General features: G+C 39.1%; 1 long non-coding RNA gene across 5 annotated transcripts in view; it reads left to right on the top strand.

The window, feature by feature from the left end:
- LOC145506337 (uncharacterized) overlaps positions 1–23229 on the top strand; it is a 788916-nt gene that overhangs the window by 373954 nt on the left and 391733 nt on the right. Inside the window, exon 11 of one of the 5 annotated variants that reach the window (XR_014053777.1) lies at positions 12425–13764. The exons of 3 other annotated variants lie outside the window; for them this stretch is intronic. This is a non-coding gene — a long non-coding RNA (uncharacterized LOC145506337). Of the gene's footprint in view, positions 1–12393; positions 13765–23229 lie in introns of those variants that run through there. One more of the 5 variants, XR_014053774.1, reaches the window with a different exon arrangement.

Raw genomic sequence — 23229 nt, 5'->3', positions numbered from 1 at the left:
TTCAAATGTATTTTTTAATGGCTGAGTAATATTCCATTGTGTATATGTACCACAGCTTCCTTATCCATTCGTCTGCTGATGGGCATCTAGGTTGCTTCCATGTCCTGGCTATTGTAAACAGTGCTGCAATGAACATTGGGGTACACGCGTCTCTTTCAATTCTGGTTTTCTCAGTGTGTATGCCCAGCAGTGGGATTGCTGGGTCATATGGCAGTTCTATTCCCAGTTTTTTAAGAAACCTCCACACTGTTCTCCATAGTGGCTGTACTAGTTTGCATTCCCACCAACAGTGTAAGAGGGAAAAGGGAACTCTTATACACTGTTAGTGGGAATGTAAATTGGTGCAACTACCATGAAAAACAGCATAGAGGTTCCTCAAAAAATTAAAAATGTAACTACCAGGTGATCCAGCAATTCTACTTTGGAGTATATATCTGTGGAAAATGAAAACATAAATTTGAGAGGATATATGCACCCCTATGTTCATTGTAGAATCATTTACAATGGCCAAGATATGGAAGCAACCTAAATGTCCATCAGTATATGAATGGATAAAGAAGATTTTGTATGTGTATATATGTGTGTGTGTGTGTGTGTGTGCGTGTATGGATGCATATGTACATACAGCCTCCCTGGTGGTTCAGACAGTAAAGAACCTGGCTGCCAATTCAGGAGATATGGGTTTGATCCCTGGGGTGGGAAGATCCCCTAGAGAAGGAAATGGCAACCCACTCCAGTTTTCTTGCCTGGATGATTCCATGGATAGAGGAGCCTGGTGAGCTACAGTCCATGAAGTCATAAAGAGTCAGACACGACTGAGCAATTAACACTTTCAATTTCACTTTTCATTTGTATATACAGACAAACGCGCGCGTGCGCATGTGCGCTCACACACACACAGTGGAATATTACTCAGCTATAAAAATAATGAAATCATGATGTTTACAACAATGTAGATGGATATAAAGGATATTACACTAAGTGAAATAAGAGAGAGAAAGAAAAACACCATATGATTTAACTTACATGTGGAATCTGGAAAGAAACCAAACAAGAGAAACAAAATGGAAACAGATTCATAGATACAAAGAACAAACTGGTGGTTGCCAGACAGATGGGGTGGGAGGATGGGCAAAATAAGTGAAAGTGATTAAGAGGTAAAATCTTCCAGTCATAAAATAAATACGTCATAGGAGTATAATTCATAGCATGTGGAATATAGTCAAAGTATTGTAATAACATTTTATGGTGATAAACGTAACTAAATTTATTGTGATTATTTTATAATATATTAAAATATTGAGTCACTATGTTGTACACCTGAAACTAATATAACATTATATGTCAATTATAGCTCAATTAAAAAAAGTTGGCGAGGGAAAATTTTCTAATTCTCCAAACACTAAAAAATAGTTGTCATGTCTATGTTCTGCAAAGTACTTTGTTATGCTGCTAATATAGCTATCAGTATAAGGAAATGGTAACCCATTCTAGTATTCTTGCCTGGAGAATCTCTTGGACAGAGGAGCCTGGAAGACTGCAGTCCATGGGGTGGCAGAGTAAGACACAACTGAGTGACTAACATTTCATAATATTTTAGAGCTGTATTTTTGAGAGTAGAAGCTATACTTAACATTTTATCTTCATATTTCTAGCACTTAGAAGTGACCTGACATACTACACAAGTGCCCAAAAATATTGTTTCATGGGAACTTGCATAATTGACAAACAGCATGCTCGTTGGGGAAAAAAGAAGTCTATGCTTAGTTCTACTTCTACCATTAAAGTGGTAAATCACTTTGGACATATTAAATCTCTTTTCTGAACCCCAGTTTAGCTCTCACGTTCAGTTCAGTCACTCAATTGTGTGTGACTCTTTGCAACCCCATGGACTGCAGCTTGCCAGCCTTCCCTGTACATCACCAACTCCCGAACCTTGCTCAAATTCATGTCCATTGAGCCAGTGATGCCATCCAAGCATCTCATCCTCCGTTGACCCCTTCTCCTCCTGCCTTCAATCTTTCCCAGCATCAAGGTCTTTTCAAATGAGTTCACTTTTTGCATCAGGTGGCCAAAGTATGGGAGTTTCAGCTTTAGCATCAGTCCTTCCAATGAATATTCAGGACTCCTCTCCTTTAGAATTGACTGGTTTGATCTCCTTGCAGTCCAAGGAACTCTCAAGAGTCTTCTCCAACACCACAGTTCAAAAGCATCAATTCTTTGGCACTCAGCTTTCTTTATAGTCCAACTCTCACATCCATACATGAGTACTGGAAAAATCAGAGCTTTGGCTAGATGGACCTTTGTTGGCAAAGTAATATCTCTGATTTTTAATAAGCTGTCTAGGTTGGTCATAACTTTTCTTCCAAGGAGCAAGTGTCTTTTGATTTCATGGCTGCAGTCACCATCTGCAGTGATTTGGATCTCCCAAAATAAAGTCTGTCACTGTTTCCACTGTTTCCCCATTTATTCGCCATGAAGTGATGGAACCAGATGCCATGATCTTAGTTTTCTGAATGTTGAGCTTTAAGCCAACCTTTTCACTCTCCTCTTTCACTTTCAAGAGGCTTTTTAGTTGTTCTTCACTTTCTGCCATAACGGTGGTGTCATCTGCCTATCTGAGGTTATTGATATTTCTCCCGGCAATCTTGATTCCAGCTTGTGCTTCATCCAGCCCAGCATTTGCCATGATGTACTCTGCATGTAATTTCAATAAGCAGGGTGACAATATACAGCCTTGACGTGCTCCTTTGCTGATTTGGAACCAGTCTGTTGTTCCATATCCAGTTCTAACTGTTGCTCTTGACCTGCATACAGATTTCTCAAGAGGCAGGTAAGGTGGTCTGGTATTCCCATCTCTTTCAGAATTTTCCACAGTTTGTTGTGATCTACACAGTCAAAGGCTTTAGCATAGTCAATAAAGCAGAAATAGATGTTTTTTCTGGAACTCTCTTGCTTTTTCGATGATCCAACAGATATTGACAATTTGTTCTTTTGTTCCTCTGCCTTTTCTAGATCCAGCTCTCAAGTGTGAAGATAAATACCTGCTACATGGTCTTGTAGTGTTTAATTAAAGACCATCAATAAAGCTCATATCTCTATTTAGTAGGTGTTTGATGAATGACAGTTGTTATCGATAATGAAGCTTTTTATTAATTCTGACCCAGAATTTTAGCAGGGTATTAGATCTTTTAGAGGCAAATGAACTGAACAGCTGAGCAACACCAGTTAACTTCCAAATATTTAGTCTGTTCAAGCCCAGAAATCTATCCAGGTTTCATGCCTACTTCTTTTTGTTTCATCCAACAAATATTTATTGAGTCTCTACTAGGTGATGGGTGCTTGGTGAGATGCCAGAAAATTTGCATTGAATAAGACATGCACAGCCCCCACCCTCTTGGAGCATACAATCTAGCAGAATGTGATTTTCAGGCATATGATGCATTTTATTCTGGACTATTTTCCCTCAAATAACCTTGTTGAAGGCACTTTCCATTCCCATGCATGGGTTTCTATTTTGCTTTACCGACTCCTACTCAATTTTGTTTACATCTGATAATCTAATAATCAACTATTTAATGAATATTTATCATTTGGTTAATGTATGTTCTAGAAAAGGAGGTAATGATGTAAAAAATAGCATAAGTTAAATAAGATCAGTAATGTCCACTCTTGACTTTCTTTCTGCCCTGATCCAGACATTTTATATTATTTGTAATCCTCAGGACAGATCTTGCAAGTTAGGCATCTTTAAACTTATTTTTCAAATGGAACTAAGCAGAGAGATTAACTTATCTGGACAGGTTTATTCACTTGGTAAGAGACTGCTCTGAGATGTAAGTATAGATCCACTCAACATTAAAGACCATACCTTTTCCGTGAGGTAATGCCTTTTGTAGGAGGCAGAATGATATATCCCCTAACTGCCAAATCACCACATCCTAATTCCCAGAACTTATAAATATGTTACAGTCCATAGCAAAGGAGGATGAATTTTTCAAATGGAACTATCCTGGATTATCTGGGCAGACTGGTGTAATCACAAAGTCCTTAAAAGTGAAGGGAAAAGACAGAAGAATAGGTCAGAGTAATGCAATAGGAGAAAGATCCAGTGCACCTGTGCTGATGGAGAGAGGCCACAAGCCAAAGAATTCAGGTAGTTTCTAGAAACTAGAAAAGACAAGGAAACAGATTCTTTTCTATAGCCTCCTGAAAAGAACACAGGGCTAATGACACCTTGATTTTAGTCAGTGAAGTCCATGTCAGACTTCTGGTCTACAGAAAATATAAGATAGTAAATGTGTATTGTTTAAGCCACTAAACAATATTCCTTTTATGACAGCAATAGAGAACTAACATGCTACCTCTCTAGGTAAAAATGATTTTTAAATGTATGCAAGGAAATGATAAAGGGCTGTGTTTTATCATCCTACCAGAAAGAACTTTAGAGCAAGATACATTTAGTGTCAATTTGGGCATATGAGTTAGACTTCAGGTACAAGTTAAGAATTGTAGGGGTGAATCTAAAACAGGGCTTATTAAAATAGAATGTGATTGTATACAATGGCTTGGAATTATGACTGAAAGGAGGAAAGAATGGAAAGAAGGACAGAAAGAAAAGGAAAAGGAAGGAAAAACCTTTAGGTTATGTTCTATTAAAAAATGAAAGAGCAGATTAAAATATTTTAGTTTTTCAATTACTGAAAATGAAGCAGCCTGAAAACAAAAATAATCAAGCAGGAAACATCTTTTATCATTCCTTTCAGTTCTTAATCTTTGCATCAAATTAATCCACCAGGGAAGTTTTTCTTCTCTCTATGCCTTATCTAAGCAATCATCTCAGCTTTTTTTAAAAAAAATCATCTCAGCTTTTAAAATAAATAATACAAATAGGCTTCATGGAGAACTTACATTCATTCATGAAAATAATAGACAGAACTGAATTATTTACAAAGCCAATTATTTTTACAAAGACAGTGAATGACAAGTAATGGTTAAGGAGTGCTTTGCTGGTAATTTAATTTTTAAAAATTGTGAAGAAGTCTGTACTAGCTTTTAAAATGTAACAGTAAATCTGCAGTGGATCAATAGAAACTCTTAAAAAGAGGCCCATCTTGTTGTGAATTTGATCAGACTGGGAAAACAGTAGGAAAATGCATATTACCTATATGAGACTCTAAATATTTTGTAGTTTCCAATGGGAATTTGTTATGTAAAAATCATTAATTGCCTATAAAGTTCAGGCAGAAGCTCATATGCTTTTCTGTGGAAAAGATGAAGTGTTGCCAGATGACAAGAATGGATAAGGTAGAAAAAAGGTGAATTTCTTTGGTGTCTTGATATTGGCTCACAACAGGCAAAGGCAGAGAAAATGTTCCCTGTGGGCTGGCTCTAGCCCACAGAAGCCCTGTTAACACTATGTACAAATTCAAAGGAATTTATAATTAATTTCTTATTTTTACAAGGAATTATAATGAATTCCTTTGTCTTTTTCCTTTTCTTTACTAAAACAAACAAAATTCAAAATACTTACTTAGTGATTGTTCTCAAAAGGTACATGTGTATGACCATTCACTGCATTAATAATGCCAGTTGAGGGGTTGAAAGAGGTAGAACATTTTCATGTTCAGAGGATGCATTTTCTTGCCCATAGTTGATTCCTTTCAAACTTTTGCCTGCAAATTGATATAAACATGTGTAATGATGTCAACATTATTCTGAATTATACTCCATAAAAGAAGCTAAAGCCCCAAAGGCTAAGAGCTGGAAGTCCTGACATAAGGTCATTAAACTTTTTAGGCTTGCCTAGTTTTCCAGAATCCCAGATATAATTTCGTCTCAGTTGAAACATTCCTTAGTTTGCCTATTCTCTGATAGACACAACTCTTCTGAGTTTAAACTAGGATTATATTTTTGTGATAACTTTTTTTTGAACTTTTTATTTTGTATTTGGGGTATAGCCATTTAACAATGTTATGATAGTTTCAGGTGAATAGCCAAGGGAGTGAGTCTATATATATATATATATACATATATGGATATATATACACATGTATCTATTCTCCCCCAACCCTTACCTGCATCCAGGCTGCCGCATAAACATTGAGCAGAGTTCCATGTGCTATACAATAGGTCTTTGTTGGTTATCCATTTTAAAAATAGAGTGTGTACATGATCATCCCAAACTCCCTGACTGTCCCTTCCCCTCAGCAACTACAAATTCATTTTCTAAATCTGTATCTTTCTGTTTTGTAAGTAAATTCATTTGTATCATTTTATTTTAGATTCCACATATAAGGGATGCCACAGAATATTTCTCCTTCTCTATCTGACTTACTTCACTCAGTATGATACTCTCTAGGTCCATCCATGTTGCTGTAAATGACATGAATTCATTTTTAATGGCTGAGTAATATTCCATTGTATATATGTACCACACTTTTTTTTTTTTCCCATTCCTCTGTAGATGGACATTTGGGTTGCTTCCATATCTTAGCTACTGATAGCATCTTTTAACTCTTCATGACAGTTGAAAACTGTGATTGAGTGCTAGATTTATTTGTTTTTGAATCCAAAGTAAAACAAGTGTGGTGGAAACTTAACTAACAGTGCAGAAATAACTTCAGTGAAAAGTAAGTTTTCACCATTCTAGATCACTAGTCCACCTTCTAATGATAACCACTATTGCTAGTTTCTTAATCACCTTTCAAAAAGTAGGGTGCTTCAACAGGATCACACATCTCTTCCTTTTACACATTATTGCACAGTGGGCAGTATGCAGTATTCTGCACCTTGATTTTCTCATTTGATAATGTACTTCAGAGATAGTTTGGTGTTTGTACTTATAGATTTTACCTGATATTTGTCAAAAGGGGAAAGTTATTCTGTTGAAAAGATGTAATTTATTTAACTGACCTCCTTTTGATGGGAATTTATATTATTTCCAGGTTTTAATATTCACAAACTATTTTGCAGTGAGTGAACATATTGTACACATTTGTACATATTGTACAATATGTACACATATTTGTACATGTGTTTTTGCACACATGAGTATATCTATGGAATACATCCCCAGAAATACAGGAGTATGACTAAGGGAAACATGTGTTTTAACTTTTAATAGAGATTTCCAACTGTTCTTTGGGCTTCCAGGTGGCTCAGTTGTAAAGATTCTGCCTGCTAATGCAGCAGCCACAGGAGATGCACGTTCGATCCCTAGGTTAGGAAGATTTCCTGGAGGAGGAAATGAAAACCCACTCCAGTATGCTTGCCTAGGAAATCCCATGGACAGAGGAGCCTGACAGGTTACAGTCTATGGGGTTGCAGAGAGTTGGATGTGACTGAACACACACACATGCATCTTGTTCTTCAAGGAGAATATACCAATTTGTATCCTTCTCAATGGTATCTGAGAATCTTGTTTCACCATTGTGTCTCTAACATGTTATCGGCAATCTTGCTGATTATCACTAATGTGATATGGGTAGAGAAGAGGCACGTTGTTTTAATATGTATTTGCTTAATTAGCCATTCATTCAACACATACTTTTCAACAAACATATTTTTCAGTAAACAGTTATGAGAGAAATTGTTTCAGGTATTTATTGGCATGAACAAACTATTCTAAAACTTAGCTTTAAAGCCTTTTCTTCCTCCTAATTTTATCTCCTAATTCTGTGAGTTGAGAATTCTAACAAAATATTATGGGAACAACTTGTCTGTGTTTCATGATATCTGAGTTCTCAGGTTAGTTGAATCTAATGGCTAGAGACTGGAATGATGAGTTAGCCAGAATTTGTTCTCTTTCTCTCTCATCTTTATTCTCTCTTCCCTCTCCTTCTGCTTATCTATCTGCTTCTTTCTCTTCTTCTAACTCTTCTTCTTTCTGTGTACACAAAGATCTTTGTTTGGCCAGCTAGGGCTTCTATTGTTGTTGTTCAATCTCCAAGTTACTTACGACTCTTTGTGACCCCATGGACTGCAGCACTCCAAGCTTTCCTCCAAGCTTTCACTCTCTCCTGGAATTTTCTCAATCTCATGTCCATTGAGTTGGTGATAGCAACCAACTGTCTCATCCTCTGTCACCCTTTTCTCCTGTCCTCAATCTTTCCCAGCATCAGGGTCTTTTCCAGTAGGTCAGCTCTTTGCATCAGGTGACCAGAGTATTGGAGTTTCATCCTCAGCATTATTCCTTCCGATGAATATTCAGGGTTGATTTCCTTTAGGATTGACTGATTTGAACTGCTTGCTGTCCATGGGGCTCTCAGGAGTCTTCTCCAGCATCACAATTTGAAAGCAACGTGCTCAGCCTTCTTTATGGTCCAACTCTCACATCCATACATAGCTATTGGAAAAAACACAGCATTGACTCAGTCAATTCAGTCTCTCAGTCATGTCTGACTCTTTGGGTCCCCATGGAATGTAGCACGCCAGACTTCCCTGTCTATCACCAGTTCCCGGGGCTTGCTCAAACTCATTTCCATCAAGTCGGTGATGCCATCCAACCCTCTCATTCTCTGTCATCCCCTTCTCCTCCTGCCTTCAATCTTTCACAGCATCAGGATCTCTTCCAATGAGTCAGCTCTTCACATCAGGTGGCCAAAGTATTGGAGTTTCAGCTTCAGCATCAGTCCTTTCAATGAATATTCAGGACTGATTTCATTTAGAATTGACTGGTTTGATATTTTTGCAGTCCAAGGGATGCTCAAGAGTCTTCTCCAACACCACAGTTCAAAAGCATCAATTGTTCGGTGTTCAGCTTTCTTTATAGTCCAACTTTCACATCCATACATGACTACTGGAAATACCAAAGGTCATCTTTGACTAGACAGGTCTTTGTTGGCAAAGTAACGTCTCTGCTTTTTAATATGCTGTCTAGGCTGATCATAGCTTTTCTTCCAAGGAGCAAGTGTCTTTTAATTTCATGGTTGCAGTCACCATCTGCAGTGATTTTGGAACCCAAAAAAATAAAGTCTCTCACTGTTTCCATCTGTTTTCCATGAAGTGATGGGACCGGATGCCATGATCTTTGATTTTGAATGTTGAGTTTTAAGTCAAATTTTACACTCTCCTCTTTCACTTTCATCAGGAGGCTCTTAAGTTCTTCTTCACTTTCTGCCATAAGGATGGTGTCATCTGCATATCTGAGGTTATTGATATTTCTCCCTGCAATCTTAATTCCAACTTGTGCTTCATCCAGCCTGGCATTTTGCATGATGTACTCTGCATATAAGTTAAATAAGCAGGGTGACAATATACAGCCTTGATGTACTCCTTTCCTAATTTGGAACCAGTCCATTTTTCCATGTCCAGTTCTAACTGTTGCTTCTAGATCTCCATACAGATTTCTCAGGAGGCAAGTGAGGTGGTATGATATTCCCACCTCTTTAAAAATTTTCCACAGTTTGTTGTGATCCACACAGTCAAAGGCTTTGACGTAGTCAATAAAGCAGAAGTAAATTATTTTCTGGAACTCTCTTCGTTTTTTGATGATCCAGTGGATGTTGGCCATTTGATCTCTGGTTCCTCTGCCTTTTCTAAATCCAGCTTGAACATCTGGAAGTTCACCAGATTCACATAATGTTGAAGCCTGGCTTGTAGAATATTGAGCATTACTTTGCTAGTGTGTGAGATGAGTGCAACTGTGCAGTAGTTTGAACATTCTTGGGCATTGCGTTTCTTTGGGATGACAGATCTTTTACATATTAAGAAGAAGCCAGAGCATTTACAAATTTCCTAAAGTGAGAGGGCACATGATGGCTCACAGACCTGAAAGAAAGCCATATGACAGTGGAACACAGAGCTAAGAAAGAAGGCTCAAAATGAGGCTGAATCATAGTCCTTCTCATGGCCCATATGTTTTTTCTTGCTCCACCTTTAACTTTTTTTTCTTATCAGAATATAGTTGATTCACAATGTTGTGTTAGTTTCTGCTGTACATTAAAATGAATCAGTTATACATATACACTTGTTCACTCTATTTTGGTTCTTTTCCCATATAGGTCATTACAGAGCATTGAGTAAAGTTCCCTATGCTATACAGTAGGTCCTTATTAGTTATCTGTTTTATGGAGTAGTGTGTATGTGTCCATTTCAATCTCACAAGTTATCCTTTCCCTCTCCCCTTCTTCCCTGGTAACTGTAAATTTGTTTTTTTAAAAGGTTTGTTTCTTTGTTTTTTAAATAAAGCTGAAAATAGAGCTACCATATGATCTAGCAATCCCACTCCTCGGCCTATATCCCGATAAAACCATAATTTGAAAAGATATATGCATCTTAATGTTCACTGCAGCACTATTTAACATAGCCAGGAATTTGAAGTAACCTAAGTGTCCATTGATAAAGGAATGAATAAAGAAGATGTGGCAGGAATGCATGAATGTATATAAGTGTGTGTGTGTGTGTGTATATATATATATATATATATATATATAACAGTTCAGTTCAGTCGCTCAGTCATGTCCGACTCTTTGCGACCCCATGAATTGCAGTACGCCAGGCCTCCCTGTCCATCACCAACTCCCGGAGTCTACCCAAACCCATGTTCATCGAGTCGGTGATGCCATCCAACCATCTCATCCTCTGTCATCCCCTTCTCCTCCCGCCCCCAATCCTACCCAGCATTAGGGTCTTTTCCAATGAGTCAACCCTTCGCATGAGGTGGCCAAAGTATTGGAGTTTCAGCTTCAACATCAGACCTTCCAATGAACACCTAGGATTGATCTCTTTTAGGATAGATTGATTGGATCTCCTTGCAGTCCAAGGGACTCTCAAGAGTCTTCTCCAACACCACAGTTCAAAAGCATCAATTCTGCGGCGCTCAGCTTTCTTAACCGTCCAACTCTCACATCCATACATGACCACTGGAAAAACCATAGTCTTGACTAGACAGACTTTTGTTGGCAAAGTAATGTCTCTGCTTTTAAATATGCTATCTAGGTTGGCCATAACCTTCCTTCCAAGGAGTAAGCGTCTTTTAATTTCATGGCTGCAGTCACCATCAGCAGTGATTCTGGAGCCCAAAAAAATAAAGTCTGACACTGTTTCCACTGTTTCCCCATCTATTTCCCATGGAGTGATGAGACCAGATGCCATTATCTTAGTTTTCTGAACGTTGAGCTTTAAGCCAACCTTTTCACTCTCCTCCTTCACCTTCATCAAGAGGCTCTTTAGTTCTTCTTCACTTTCTGCCATAAGGGTGGTGTCATCCGCATATCTGAGGTTATTGATATTTCTCCCGGCAATCTTGATTCCAGCTTGTGTTTCTTCCAGCCCAGCATTTCTCATGATGTACTCTGCATAGAAGTGAAATAAGCAGGGTGACAATATACAGTCTTGCCATACTCCTTTTCCTATTTGGAACCAGTCTGTTGTTCCATGTCCAGTTCTAACTGTTGTTTCCTGACCTGCATACAGGTTTCTCAAGAGACAGGTCAGATGGTCTGGTATTCCCATCTCTTTCAGAATTTTCCACAGTTTATTGTGATCCACACAGTCAAAGGCTTTGGCATAGTCAATAAAGCAGAAATAGATGTTTTTCTGGAACTCTCTTGCTTTTTCGATGATCCAGCGGATATTGGCAATTTGATCTCTGGTTCCTCTGCCTTTTCTAAAACCAGCTTGAACATCTGGAAGTTCATGGTTCATGTATTGCTGAAGCCTGGCTTGGAGAATTTTGAGCATTACTTTACTAGCATGTGAGATGAGTGCAATTGTGTGGTAGTTTGAGCATTCTTTGGCATTGCCTTTCTTTGGGATTGGAATGAAAACTGACCTTTTCCAGTCCTGTGGCCACTGCTGAGTTTTCCAGATTTGCTGGCATATCGAGTGCAGCACTTTCACAGCATCACCTTTGAGGATTTGAAATAGCTCAACTGGAATTCCATCACCTCCACTAGCTTTGTTCGTAGTGATGCTTTCTAAGGCCCACTTGACTTCACATTCCAGGATGTCTGGCTCTAGGTGAGTGATCACACCATCGTGATTATCTGTGTCGTGAAGATCTTTTTTGTACAGTTCTTCTGTGTATTCTTGCCATCTCTTCTTAATATCTTCTGCTTCTGTTAGGTCCATACCATTTCTGTCCTTTATCGAGCCTATCTTTATAATGAAATATTACTCAGCCAAAATGAAATATTACCATTTTCTGAAACATGAATGGACCTAGAGATTGTCATACAGAGTGAAGTAAGTTAGACAGAGAAAGACAAGTATCATATGATATTGCTTATATGTGGAATCTGAAAAACTGGTACAAATGAAGTTATCTACAAAATAGAAATAGAGTCACAGATGTAAAAAACAATCTTATGAGCTATGTTAAGAATTTGATTTTTTTTATCCTGTGATCACTTGGTAATAAATAACTGGAAAAATGCCTCCCGATTCCAGGCTCTAAATTCATTGATATGCCTACTTCCAGCCCCCAGATTTTCTACAAATTAATCAGAAGTGTGGAAAGAAGGAGAGAGAAACATTGTCGCAGGATCATGGACCCTGGAAGAGCCTGAAAAATTTGGGACGTTAAAAGAAAAGATCTTAGACCTGAAACATTTTCCCTTAAAATAGTAACTATATTAGGCGTTATTGCAGGAAAGTAAAACAATTCTATGCTTTTTAGGAAGAAAGAGATTTAATGGAAGAAGTTAGTTTCCTACAAAATGAGGGTTTAGAGAAATCAGGAGTTCTCATACTGAACTACTGATTTCAAGATCCAGCAAGTTGCAAACCAAACATTTGCTGCTGTACGCACAGTTCTACTGCCTCACATTCATGTAGCTGGTGCCTGGACACTGACTCACAAAGTCTGGCCATCTTGAGCGCTGACACCTGCTGGAACTTGACAAGAATGAGCTCGGCCTCCTTTCCATCTCCCAAATCTTAAATGAGTGGATCTTGTTGAAAGAAACCAAAATGCATATATAATCTCTGCACGAGAGCTGGGGTTAAGGTATTTTCAAGTTTGTAATTGCTGAAATATGTAGAAAGGCAGTGGGAATGATGCTGAGAGCCAATAGATAATATCAGTACCTTAACCAAACTGAACTTTCCTCAGAAACAGTGATGAATAAGCCAGGGATGAGAAATGAAGAACGAGCTATGGGGAACTCTCAGTGATCTCCAGCAATAATCAATGACTGTGTTCCAAAGGAGATAAAAATTCAAAATGTCTGATACTCTGTTGGCCATTGTATATAATCTTCTTGGATGAGTATGCATAATAGGCAGTCCTTTGTTTTCCTAATCTGTTTGTGGTGAAGTTGAAAAAAAATTACAAAGAGTAAAAATAGTAGTCAAAATGTTTTACTCACAGATCACTGAAAGGCAAACTTTTATCTGTCGGATTTTTTTTTTTTTACAGGTAAAATTATGTTATGTGTGATAGTTCTTTCAATTATGACCAAATCTGTGATTCATTATCATCCTGAAAGTCATATATCTAACTGCCTTACTTGGTTTTAAAAAAAATAGTGTAAATTTCCTGTAACTAGACCTGTTGTAGTGGAGAAAGCATGGTAATTAACATTTTAAAATGTGTGTTCCAGTACTTGCCATTTCTTGGAAAGGTTACATACAACCTCTTGGTATCTCCATTTTCTCATATATAAAATTAGGAGCCCGAGATTAAAAAATTCCTCAAGCTCCTTCTGCTTTATTATTTGACTTTATTATTTTATAGTGTTATCAATATAAATGAACTAGAGATGTATGCAGGCAAAACCACACTGACCTTCAAAAAGATGATCTTTCAAATGACTTAAATATTCTTGTGTTCATTTTGAAGTCTAGAGATTGCTTAGAAACTTTGATCTATTTTTCTCTTGTTTCTTTAAAGAAAACAAGCCTTTATGGGGCTACTTTTCTCTCCACATCTCTCTCTAGTTTCCTGTTTTTTTTTCCTGAGGTAAAAAAAAAAAAAAATCAGCACACTGTACCTATTTTTCAAGCAGAAAGTTTGCAGTCATGGAAACATCGCCTTAAATCACTCTGTTTTACCTTCCACAATGAGCAGAATGTCCAACAATTCAGCATCCATAGCACAGACTGTTTAAAATCGGTTACTGACATAAAATTATACCAAGCAAATACCATGGGAGCAGCTGAGGGTCAGGTCCTCATTCGAGACAATGTAACCATTTTGAGCTGGAGAGGACTCGGTCCACCTGCATCCATTCAACTCTCTGAGAAGCCTCTAGCGCTGCTGCGAAACAAGCAGTCTAAGAGATGTGAGCCGCCTTATTTGAAACACCAGTTTCATGAGCAATAAAATTTCACATTTTCCCATCCTTACCAGTTACAATTGCTTGAGACTGATGCTTGGTTTTCATGGGCTGCTTTTTGAAATATGAAGAACAAAAGCCTCCCAGGCTTTGCTGGAGATGCCAGCTGTGGCTGTACTATGAGGACTTGTATAATGCTGTCTTGTTTCATAAAAGAAAGTGGGAGATTTGAATTTATATTGGGCGTTTTCCCATTCCAGCTACAGAATTGTCTTTTTTGTATTCCTAATTCAAAGTTATTTTACTTATGCTGATGCTTCTATCCTTATTTGGCCATTGGAGTAATTTATTGAATGTCATCTTTCTAGAAAGATATCAGTCTCCAGCGTTAACAGTCAGAAGAGAAGCTGCCCTGTAAATACATCAAACAAAAACATCAAGACTGCTGATTATATCAAGCTTACCCTGTAAAAGGAAGAGATGAGCCCAGAATATCTGCTGATATTCTTAACTCCTTTCAAAATGTCAGGTTGGCTTATTTCTCTCCCTTGGTTCTTGTCTCCTCCCAACAAAGATTTGGGACAATAGACTAAAGGGTTTAAAACAGCGACAATTATAGCTCAGTTACAGCTCAAGAAGACAGATGTTTTATGAAACAGACAAGGGATAGTACACTCCGGAGATGTGGGAGCAGATGACCCTGAGAGTCGTCAAGATTCCTTTTGGCTTCCCTTTTTATACTTCCTGTCTGCTCCTCTTGGTTCTGCCCTGTGCAAAATAGGGCTTGTACCCACCACCAATCAGGAAAGAGAATGCAAATGGGCATACACTCAAGGCTGATTGACAGTTGCAAGTTATATAACAACAAACTATTTCACATGTCTTACAATAATTCAGTCTTATAATCAGATGCATGTATATATAGAATAATCATGAACCCTAATGGGCTCCTAGCTGTCTACGGTTACTTGAGGAATCCCCTGAAGTTAGTTTGTATACATTATGTGCCTGGGGTGCCTGTGTAGGAGTTGGAAAAGTCTCTGTGGTTATTTTTGTAGTGTATCTGTGAGTTCTCCTGGGCTTGTTTGGGATGGGGTGTAGAAATCAGCTTGCATACTTGTTGGCTAGGCCACCCCTCATTGTTGTTCATGCCTAACTTCTTATATAACAGAAGAAACTAACTGGCTAACCTATTTTTCTCCTTGACTTAGCATTATTGAAGTAAGGAAGCACAAGAGAACTTGAGGACAGACTTGGAAGGGTTGAAGAGAGTGTGCTACAATTAAAGGGGTGGTAAAATTTATAAGAGGGAGTGGTAAACAGAGAGGTCATAGGACAAAGAGAGTTTCCTATAGCAAGATCTGAAAGGCTGTATGCATTCTCTTCATATCTTCATATCTCCTCCTATCTCCCCTTGACTCAGTTTGTATTTTGTTCAGTACCTCTACCATTCTCCTTCTCAGATGTCCAAGGATGTATAGCATTGCTAATCCTAAATTTAAAAATGGTTCAAAAATAACTTATTAAGAGAGCAAAGAAGGACCATATAGATTAGTGTTTACTGAAAATATTCCTTATAGATTATTCATTTATTGAGCCCATGCTCCATGTTATCTGCTATAACAGAAGCGAGGATACAAAGATAAAGTCTTATCAGAAGAAGCTCACCCTGTAATGGGAAAGTGAACAGGCTGTTTCAGTAGAATAAGTGCCAAATTTGAGAGAGATACCAGCAACTCATAAAGGAAATCAACCCTGGATATTCATTGGGAGGACTGTTGCTGAAATTGAAGCTCCAATACTTTTGCCACCTGATGCAAAGAATCGACTTATTGGAAAAGACCCTGATGCTGGGAAAGATTGAGGGCAGGAGGAGAAGTGGGTGGCTGAGGATGAGATGGTTAGATAGCATTACCAATTCGGTGGACATGAATTTGAGCAAACTCTGGGAGATAGTGGAGGACAGAGGAGGATGTTATGTTGCAGTCCATGGGGTCGCAAAGAGCTGGACACTACTTAGCAACTGAACACTACCTCTAGCACCAGGTGTTAGGAAATAAGGAATGGTTGGGTAATGAATAAATAAAAAGTGACATTTGTGCTGAATATTTGAAGGAGTAGTGGTGGTTAATCAGGAGGTCAAATGCATAACAAAGGGAAGATGTGATGAGATTAGAAGTAGAGAAATCTGCTTGGGGTGATAACATAAGGAAAATTACAAAGGAACACATCGTTAAAAACATTCTTTGGCATAGCCTTTCTTTGGGATTGCAAAGAGTCGATTTATTGGAAAAGACTGTGATGCTGGGAAAGATTGATGGCAGTGGGAAAAGTGGGCTACCGAGGATGAGATGGTTAGATAACATCACCAACTCAATGGACATGAATTTGAGCAAACTGAAAGGCAATGCCAAAGAAGGTTCAAACTACTGAACAAATGCATTCATCTCACACGCTAGCAAAGTAATGCTCAAAATTCTACAAGCCAGGCTTCAGCAGTATGTGAACCATGACCTTCCAGATGTTCAAGCTGGATTTACAAAAGGCAGGGGAACCAGAGATCAAATTGCCAACATCTGTTGGATCATTGAAAAAGCAAGAGAGTTCCAGAAAATCATCTACCTCTGCTTTATTGACTAGGCCAAAGCCTTTGACTGTGTGAATCACAACAAACTGTGGAAAATTCTGAAAGAGATGGGAATTCCAGACCACCTTACCTGCCTCCTGAGAAATCTGTATGCAGGTCAAGAAGCAACAGTTAGAACTGGTCATGGAACAACAGACTGGTTCCAAATCAGGAAAGGAAAATATCAAGGCTGTATATAGTCATCCTGCTTATTTAACTTCTATGCAGAGTACATCATGGGAAATGCCAGGCTGGATGAAGCACAAGCTGAAATCAAGATTGCTGGGAGAATTATCAATAACCTCAGATATGCAGATGACCCCACTCTTATGGCAGAAAGCAGAGAAGACCTGAAGGGCCTCTTGATTAAAGTGAAAGAGGAGAGTGAAAAAGTTGGCTTAAAACTCAACATTCAAAATCAAAGATCATGGCAGCTGGTCCCATCACTTCATGGCAAATAGATGGGGAAACAACGGAAAGAGTGAGAGACTATTTTTCTGGGCTCCAAAATCACTGCAGGTGGAGTCTGCAGCCATGAAATTAAAAGACACTTGCTCCTTGGGAGAAAATCTATGACCAACCTAGATAGCATATTAAAGAGCAGAGATATTGCTTTGCTGAAAAAGGTCCATCTAGTTAAAGCTATGATTTTTCCAGTAGTCATGTATGGATGTAAGAGTTGGACTATAAAGAAAGCTGAGTGCCCAAGAATTTTTGCTTTTGAACTGTGGTGTTGGAGAAGACTCTTGAGAGTTCCTTGGACTGCAAGGAGATCTGGCCCGTCCATCCTAAAGGAAGTCAGTCCTGAATATTCATTTGAAGGACTGATGCTGAAGCTGAAACTGCAATACTTTGGCCACCTGATGTGAAGAACTGACTCATTGGAAAAGACCCTGATGGTGGGAAAGATTGAATGCAGGAGGCGAAGGGGATGACAGAGGATAAAATGGCTGGATGGCATCACCAACTCGATGGACATGAGTTTGAGTAAGCTCTGGATGTTGGTGATGTTCAGGGAAGCCTGTGGTGCTGCAGTCCATGGAGCCAAAGAGTCGGACATGACTAAGCAACTGAACTAAACTGATCCTTAAAAACTATTATCATATTAGTGCAGTTCAATATCCAGTTTAAGAGGTGAGTGGAGATTATAGGATGAATTAAAAATAAAATATTCAAAGAAATTTCACAGTGAAATTTTCCTTCATTACTTCATTAACTATACTGTTGTTTTTCTTCCTAATTGAAGACTTTCCCTTTCATCTTCCAGTTACTCTCCTTGTCAAATAATTGATACAATCATTAAGTTCTTAGAACTCCTCATGTTTAACTTTCACGTTCAAGTCAGTCTTCAAAGCCTTGATTTGTTAAGGTGAGTGCAGTGATGATGAATGTTTTTTAGGGAAGCACATTGTGACAAGCTGTGAGGAGAAAGGCCTAGAGTAAGTAGGAGTAAGGTGGGGTGGGTGTTGAGAAAGAGTGGCTTAAGGATGCCAGAAGATTCTTCATGGAGAATGTGTTGTTGTTGTCCAGTCACTCACTCATATCCAACTTTTGCAAACCCTGTACTGCAGCACACCAGGCTTCCCTGTCCACCACCAGCTCCCTGAGCTTGCTCAAGTTCAAATTTAGTTGAGTGCTGAGAGATGTAGTGAAGTATTGGAATAATAATCAGGAATGTTTGTCTGCTGGTGCTGCTGCTGCTAAGTCGCTTCAGTCATGTCCGACTCTGTGAGACCCCATAGATGTCAGCCCACCAGGCTCCTCCAGCCCTGGGATTCTCCAGAAAAGAACACTGGAGTGGGTTGTCATTTCCTTCTCCAATGCATGAAAGTGAAAAGTGAAAGTGAAGTCACTCAGTCGTGTCCGACTCTTTGTGATCCCATGGACTGAGGCCTACCAGGCTCCTCCATCCATGGGATTCTCCAGGCAAGAGTACTGGAGTGGGTTGCCATTGCCTTCTCTGAATGTGTATCTACTATGGTATTAATGTGCTATTATGATGAACTCATATCCAAATTGCTACCTCCAAGCATTGCATTGGAATTTTCTTTTAGTCAAGAAATACCAGTGCTGAGGTAGAGGACTGTGTTGGGATCAGAGAGCATTTTCTGCCTAGAATCAAGATTCAGTATGTTTTCTGTGGGGAAAAAGATACATCAGTTACCCAAGATATCTGGCAAAAGAAACAATTTAGCATTTGTACTAAAGTCCAGGTGGTGCTAGTAGTAAAGACCTGCCTACCAATGCAGGAGACATAAAAGACCCAGGTTCGATACTTGGGTCAGGAAGATCCCCTGGAGGAGGGTCTGGCAACTCACTCCAGTATTCCTGCCTGGAGAGTCCCATGGACAGAGAAGCTTGGCATGTCCATAGAGTCACAAAGAGTCAGACACGACTGAAGTGACTTAGCTTGCACGTACTAAAGCCCTAGGAAACTAAAATAGGTAGATCCCAGTTTTCCATCCCAAGAAAGCATTTTCAGATTAGGTGATTAGTTTTACAGTCTGTGGATCATCGGGAATTCTCAACATCTGAATACAATCTGTGTACTGTGTTGATAAATGTGGTCTTTGGCTATGGTTTTTCCATTAGTCATGTATGAATGTGAGAGTTGGACCATAATGAAGGTTGAGTGCCGAAGAATTGATGCTTTTGAACTGTGGTGTTGGAGAAGACTCTTGAGAGTCCGTTGGACTGCAAGGAGATCCAACCAGTCGACCCTAAAGTAAATCAGTCCTGAATATTCTTTGGAAGGACTGATGTTGAAGGTGAAGTTCCAATATTTTGGCCACCTGATGGGAAGAGCCAACTCATTAAAAAAGATCCGGATGCTGGGAAAGATTGGGGGCAGGAGGACAAGGGGACAAGAGAGGACGAGATGGTTGAATGGCATCAGTGACTCAATGGGCATGAGTTTTGGCAAGTGGGAGATGGTGAAGGATAGGGAAGCTGGAGTGCTGTAGTCTACTTGGTCGCAAAGATTCAGACATTTGAGTGACTGAACAACAACACTATGGCATTTCTGTTAATTATACTTAATATAAATGTATGTTAAGAGTGCTTACATAATAGTTCAGATATTCCCAGGAGTTCTGCAAATGATAATGTGGAATGCCATCTCCAGTTATTCATTAAAATACTTGCATAAAGAGTCAGTGAAGAATTTCATTGTTGAAAATGCTATATAATTGTAGTTCCACTGTGAGCAAGTATACCATGTTGATATGGTTGTGAGAAGACAAGAATTTTGTATAAATGGAAAATCATGCTATAAGAGTTGCAAAAAAGTTATGTTTTAGCCCTAATAGATTTAGCAGAGTTCAAGAGTAATGGGTCAGCCGCAGAATATCTGAAGAGGAGCTAGCATAGTGGGTTACAAGAGGGTAAAAGAGTTCTGAGCAGGACTGCTCATAACCCAGCAGGGTAAGAAAATATCTGAGGTTAAGGCAAAGATGGTGTGATCACTCACCTAGAGCCATATATCCTGGAATGCAAAGTCAAGTGGGCCTTAGGAAGCATCACTGTGAACAAAGCTAGTGGAAGTAATGGAATTTCAGTTGAGCTATTTCAAATTCTAAAAGATGATGCTGTGAAAGTACTGCACTCAATATGCCAGCAAATTTGGAAAACTCAGCAGTGGCCACAGGACTGGAAAAGGTCAGTTTTCATTCCAATCCAAAAGAAAGGCAACAGCAAAGAATGTTCACACTACTGAACAGTTGCACTCATCTCACACACTAGCAAAGTAATGCTCAAAATTCTACAAGCCAGGCTTCAACAGTATGTGAACCATGACCTTCCAGATGTTCAAGCTGGATTTAGAAAAGGCAGAGGAACCAGAGATCAAATTGCCAACATGCATTGCATCCTAGAAAAAGCAAGAGAGTTCCAGAAAAAAAAATCTACCTCTGCTTTATTGACTATGCCAAAGCCTTTGACTGTGTGGATCACAACAAACTATGGAAAATTCTGAAAGAGATGGGAATACCAGACCACTTTACCTGCCTCCTGAGAAATCTGTATGCGGGTCAAGAAGCAACAGTTAAAACTGGTTATGGAACAACAGACTCGTTCCAAATAAGAAAGGCGTACCTCAAGGCTGTATATTGTCACCCTGCTTATTTAACTTCTATGCAGAGTACATCATGGGAAATGCCAGGCTGGATGAAGCACAAGCTGGAATCAAGAATGCCAGGAGAAATATTAATAACCTCACCAGATGACACCACCCTTATGGCAGAAAGCAAAGAACTGAAGAGCCTCTTGATGAAAGTGAAAGAAGAGATTGAAAAAGCTGGCTTAAAACTCAACATTCAAAAATCAAAGATAATGGCATCTGGTCAAATCACTTCATGGCAAATAGATGGGAAAACAATGGAAACAGTGAGAGACTTTATTAAAAATCACTGCAGATGGAGACTGCAGCCATGAAATTAAAAGACACTTTCTCCTTGGAAGAAAAGCTATGATCAGCCTAGACAGCATATTAAAAAGCAGAGACATTACTTTGCCAACAAAGGTCCATCTAGTCAAAGCTATGGTTTTTCCAGTAGTCATGTTTGGATGTCAGAGTTGGACTATAAAGAAGCTGAATGCCAAAGAATTGATGCTTTTGAACTGTGGTGTTGGAGAAGACTCTTGAGAGTCCCTTGGACTGCAAGGAGATCCAACCAGTCCATCCTAAAGGAAATCAGTCCTGAATATTCATTTGAGGGACTGATGCTGAAGCTGAAACTGCAATACTTTGGCCACTTAATGTGTAGAAGTGACTCCTTGGAAAAGACCATGATCCTGGGAAAGATTGAAGGTGGGAGGAGGGGACGACAGAGGATGAGATGGTTGGATGGCATCACCGACTTGATGGACAGGAGTTTGAGCAAGCTCCAGGAGTTGGTGCTGAACAGGGAAGCCTGTCATGCTTTAGTCCATGGGGTGGCAAAAAGTCAGACACAACTGAGTGACTGAACTGAACTGAACTGAAGGCAAGGAACCCTGGTCAGAAATCTGAGAGCAGTTGGCATGATTGTTGACCATATTTAAGACTCAAAGATAATAAAATTGAAGCCATAATCCAAGTCATTGCAGAGAAGAGCAAGACAAAAGGAAGAAGGAGGACCAGTGCTTTCCTGCAAAAATGCTATGATTGTACCTAGATTTTAATGCTTCTGACAGCAACTGAAATGTAGTACAGAGTTTTGTACCCTGAATTATTTACTCCTTTATGCAGACTTCATAGAGGATCCATTCAACAAAGAGTACCAACATCAGGCAGGTTCTCCTTATATACTTCTTCATGTACATTCATGAGTAGCTTGGAGGCAAGGCAAGAAATCTCTTGGTTATAAGGCTATGAATGACAAGTCAAAGAGGGCATGATGGCCTATGGCATGGAGAGGAACTAGGGGGAATGGACACCTTACTGCAGCCCATCCATGATGGATGAGCACAGATGAATGGAGAATTTTCATTTAAAATTTCACAGAGAACATAATGTGCAGCAATTCACATTTTATCTATTTTTGAAATGTTATTCCAGCCCATATTTATAAGGAGGAAAAATACTTAAAATGTAGTAAACAGGGAAAGGGTGACAGGCTCTTGAAGATGTAAACCAGTCTCATATGGCAATAACTTTTATGTGTTAACACTGAAAACGCCTGCCAGAAAGTACTTCATCACCTGGAGGATTTTAAGCTCAGCATCTCCACTGACACTTTGCTTTGATTAGGGTTCCTGCCAATAGATTTGATCAATGTTCTGCTTGCCTAGTGGAACCTCCTAAATTCTCATTTGCAGCTGTCACTTTTCAGGGACTTGCAAACTCTCAGATCATTAAAGCATCATGCCACATGACTCAGATTTGACAGACAAATGCTTACTAAGAATATCTGTCCTGATCGGTGCTGATGTTTTAAAGGGATATTTTCAGCTTCTTGTTCTCTCTTCCTCTCTGTGATGACACTGTACCTGGTGAGTTGAAAGCAGGAAAAAAAAAATAGCATTATTAAAGGCAGCAGGTTATTGCAGTTCACATCCCGCCAATGGGGCTTTGGGTCAGAAGCAGGAACCTGTGCAGTCCTCTGACACTCTAATCTCTGCTGATCCTTGTAGCCTATGGACCTGTCCCTGTACCCCCAAGCTTTTCAGACAGTCATACTCTTATCTCCAAATGGCCTTTAATTAGAACTGCTGTCACTGTTGCTTGGTTGGGTAGGTTTGATCTGACTTTGTTCAAGACCGTTATAATCTCTCCTGGTTCATGCTCAATTGGTATGTCAGAGATTAAGACCTTGCATGATTTCTCATATTGACAAGTAGTGGTGGTTATGGGCTGGGAAGCTATTCACACTCTGAAATTGGATCTCAAATGATCTCATCACA

This window comes from Giraffa tippelskirchi, chromosome 5 (genome assembly GCF_054371585.1).
Source record: "Giraffa tippelskirchi isolate mGirTip1 chromosome 5, T2T-mGirTip1v1.2.pri, whole genome shotgun sequence".
In the NCBI taxonomy this organism is placed as follows: domain Eukaryota; kingdom Metazoa; phylum Chordata; class Mammalia; order Artiodactyla; family Giraffidae; genus Giraffa; species Giraffa tippelskirchi.
The sequence above is the reverse complement of the archived record's forward strand: the minus strand, read 5'-3'. Positions and strand labels throughout refer to the sequence as shown.